Source organism: Haplochromis burtoni, unplaced genomic scaffold, assembly GCF_018398535.1.
Source record: "Haplochromis burtoni strain Fernald_Lab_line unplaced genomic scaffold, NCSU_Asbu1 Contig_261, whole genome shotgun sequence".
Taxonomy (NCBI): domain Eukaryota; kingdom Metazoa; phylum Chordata; class Actinopteri; order Cichliformes; family Cichlidae; genus Haplochromis; species Haplochromis burtoni.
The window spans coordinates 683143-687682 of NW_024582622.1; positions in this window are offsets into that span (position 1 = coordinate 683143).

Here is a 4540-nt window from a genome sequence, read left to right on the forward strand (position 1 = left end):
GGGAAGAATGGTGTTGAAGGCACTGGAGAAATCAAAGAACATGATTCTCACAGTGCTTCCAGCGGTCTCCAGGTGAGTGAGGGAACGATGTAGGAGGTGGATGACGGCATCATCCGCTCCAATGCCAGGTTGGTAGGCAAACTGAAGTGGGTCCAGTGATGAGCTTGTTAGGCGCCGAAGCTGAGCCAGGACCAGCCGCTCCAGGGTCTTCATCAGGTGGGATGTCAGAGCCACCGGCCTGTAGCTGTTGAGGTCCTTGGGGCGTGAAGTCTTTGGCACTGGACCAACACAGGAGGTTTTCCAGAGCTGTGGGACTCTCCCTAGCCTCAGGCTCAGGTTGAAGAGGTGCTCAATCACCCCACACAGTTGGTCTGCACAGAACCTGACCACTCTTGAGCTGATGCCATCTGGACCCACAGCTTTCCTGGCTTTAATCCTCCTCAGTTCCCTCCTTACCTGGGTAGTTGAGAGAGGCAGGCTGGAGCCTTGTGTTGAGTGTGTATTGGATGCTGTTGTTGGGGGTGGGGAGGAGTGAGCAGGGTGAGGAGAGGAAGTGTGAAGTGTCTGAGGTGTCAGAGGTGGAGCAGCAGTAGTGGGGGTGGGTGAGTCTGCAGCCGATGTTGGAGACTGCCTCATGGGTGAATCAAATCTGTTAAAGAAATGATTCAGTTCATTTGCCCACCTCACATCCCCCCCGAGATGGTTCTGAGGCCTCTCCACACTTCTACTGGTTACTAAGAGAACTGTTGAACAACAAATGCAACCAGTTCAGAGTAATCAAGGTGTTAAACAGACAAGAGAAGTTCAGCTGGAGTTACTGGACCAAGTTTCATTTATAATAGTGGTACCACGTCACCCACGCCATCGAACATCTCAGTGGCTTCAAGCGTAGGCTTAGCCTCTGCACATACTATTCTTAATCCATAGGGTTTAGGTGATTTTGGCCCTTTGTAGGTATAACAGCTTCAACTCCTCTGCGAAGGTCCCAAGAATGTGTGCTTGAGTGATGTGTTTCTAAGATATTACAAGGTTTCAAAGTTGCATTAATCACATATTTAGCTTTCCATAGAAGCCAGTATTAAGACTCGACAATTCAATAGGCAGTGCATTTCAACCAATAAAAACATCTCTCTCCGAGTCCAAACCCTCTGAGCTACAGTCGGTAACCTTTAGTGAGCACTTAGTCTTCGACATAATTTTCTGTCCAATCCCTGATTCACTGGTGTGGGTGCACCACACCTCATCTTGTGACCCTGTGGCTTTTCTCTCTGCAAAGATTACTAGTCTGACTGTTAAAAGTACAGCTCTACTCTTTCTGCAGTTTTATTCCTTCCAATTAAGCCTTGACAGTCTGGGGTTTGCTCGTCTTCTCTGCAGGTTATTGATCATCAGCTGTGTTGGCAAGCTAAGACTCCTCTGCTACAGATAGATCCAAAATGGGCTCAGGAGCCATGTTTTCATTAAGAAAAAGGCACGGATGAATGGCAGGGAAGAGATAAAGGTCATCAGACCTAAGAGTCTAATAATCAAACCTGATAGCTCTCAGCCAGCTAGTCTTCAGTGTAATAGTCAGGCTGTTTGTCTGCTTTCTTGACCCAACTAGCTTTCTTGTGATTGAGGAAACTTGTAAAAGAAAGGAGGTGAAAATAAAATTGCTCATAAGCTACAGGGAAGCTGGTCAGACTATGTTATTTCATCAGTAATAAAGAGACTCAGGCTACGTCCACACTCGTCCGGATAAATCTGAAAACTGCGTTTTTGTCTGAAAACGCTCCGCGTCCACACTATCGTTTTCAGTCATTTTCACAGAGTTATGTGTCCACATTGAAACGGCCGAAAACGCTTATGTTCTAGTACTGCGTATGCAACCTGCCTCATTTCTGTCTGCTGTTTATTTACTTTGTGCGTCTTTGAAACGTCACGGCAAAATGTCGAGGAAAAGCACCGAGTTATTGAAATGGACTAACAATGAGGTGGAGTTATTGCTGCGAGTAACAGAAAAGTACAAAGTTGCAAAAGCAAATGAGAGTTAAAGAATTTGAAGAAAAGCTATCTGGAGCACGTACAGACTGATATTAATCTTTAATAGGGCTGTCAAACAAAACAACTGCTGTGTAATGCCCTTCGCCATCTTAGTTTAATTGAGTCAGGAGACAGACACTATCTCTACTTTTAAGATCAGGCTTCAAACTTTCCTTTTTGCTAAAGCATATAGTTAGGGCTGGACCAGGTGACCCTGAATCCTCCCTTAGTTATGCTGCAATAGACGTAGGCTGCCGGGGATTCCCATGATGCATTGAGTTTTTCCTTTCCAGTCACCTTTCTCACTCACTATGTGTTAATAGACCTCTCTGCATTGAGTCATATCTGTTATTAACCTCTGTCTCTCTTCCACAGCATGTCTGTCTTCCTTCTCTCACCCCAACCAATCACAGCAGATGGCCCCGCCCCTCCCTGAGCCTGGTTCTGCCGGAGGTTTCTTCCTGTTAAAAGGGAGTTTTTCCTTCCCACTGTCGCCAAAGTGCTTGCTCATAGGGGGTCATATGATTGTTGGGCTTTTCTCTGTATCTATGAAGCGCCTTGAGGCGACTTTTGTTGTGATTCGGCGCTATATAAATAAAATTGAATTGAAATGAATTGAATAGTATCTACAGAGCAATGGTTTTGCTGAAAGAACAGTCAGAACAGCCAAATCAGTTCTGGATAAAGCTCATGCCCAGGACGAGGATCCCTACCTGTCTCTTTTAGAGCAAAGGAACACGCCATTTGATGAGTGTAAATCACCAGTACAGCTCCTAATGAGCCGACACCTATGATCAGTGCTTCCAGTCACCAGATATCAGCTAAGACCCTCCATCATAAGTCAGACAGTGGTACAAACTAAAACGATAGAAAAGCAAGAACACCAAAGGCAATACTACAATGGGAACGTCACACCACTACCAAAGCTGTAGCAAGGGGACCAAATTTGTTTCCAGCATAGGACTGGAAACTGGAAACTGGCTGCAGAGACTGACCACTCTTTTATAATCCACACCAGCGAGGGACAGACCATGTGTTGCAACCGACGGCACTTGATGGGCGTTAAGTTTTACCAGCACCCTTAAAACCAGCAGCTGATCTGGAAAACCAGCATGAAAGTTCAGCTCAGCAGCAAGCAGAGCCTCAGTCACCATCAACACCAACCATGGAAAACAGCCCTATAGTGACCACCAGATCAGAGTGAGCGGTTCAGCCAAGAGCAATTCTTCAATTTTGATTTTGAAGGGTGCAGGTGGATCGCTGCCCTAAAGAGAAAAAATGTTTTCAAATGTTGATGTGAAATAATGACTGCAGTTCCCATTTTGTGGAAACTTGATATGTGTTTACTATCTAGTATCTACAGACCAATGGTTTTGCTGGTTTTTCATCACTCCGCACCTGCTGGTTCTGCATCTGTTCCTGCTGGATGGTCCGAGGGGGCGCTTGAGCAGTCTGTTTTGCTGGAGGGTCCAAGGGACCCATTCAGCCGTCTTCTGCCTCTGCTGCAGGGTCCGATGGGCTCGTTCAGTCATCTGTCTTTGCTGGAGGGTCCGAGGTGCCGCTCCAGCCATCTTCTGTCTTTGCTGGAGGATCTGAGGGGCCTGTTCAGCCATCCGCCTCTGTTGGAGGCTCCGTGGAGTTCATCCAACCATCAGTGCGACCATCAGCACCACCAGATCCTCCACCTGCGGCTTCCACAGCGTTGCCTGCAGCGCCATAGCCTGCTCCATTGCCTGCAGCTGCCATGGCGCCGTCTGGTCCTGCCTGGTCTGGTCCTGCCTGGTCTGGTCCTGCCTGGTCTGGTCCTGCAGCTGCCACGCCGCCATCCAATCCATGTCCTACTTGACTAGCACGGCCAGCTCGTCCACGCCCAGCACACCGTTATTTATTAAAGAAATTTAGCAATAGCAAAGCTAAAGAAAAATTGAATGGTAACAATCACAAAACAATAATAAAATCACTTAAACTATACTTATCTAACTGACCGACTAAGGCTGATTTTGTTCTTATCCTTGGTGATGAGAGGGTGGAGAATGGATGACGGCAAAAATGAGCAGATGAGAGCCAAAAATTACAAAATCAATTCAAAGGTTCACAGGTTGGAGTGCAGTTCCCTTTCTAGCATCTCTGCTGGAATTTCGACTGTGAAGCTCTTAGATCCCATCTTCTGAACTGCTCAACTCTCAAGACAGACAAGACAAAAGGGAAGAACCCCAGATATCCTTTTAAACTCCACCTGGTCACTCTTTCTCAATCCTCTCCTACTGGACGTCACAGCTTCACATGGGTATCCAGTATCAAGTTAGTCGGAGCTGGCGAGTCCCCTCACCCAAATCGGCTCCATCTGAAGTCTGCACTGGCTGCTCGGTGATACCCAGAGGATCAGAGATGAGAACTTTTTAATCAGAGTGCTGAACCATACTTCCTGTACAGGGGTAGATCAACAGTTTGTTTCCTCTTTTTCACCGTTCCTGCTTCTTTGCTGTCTCATTAACTTCTTGCACTCTTCATCTCCTCT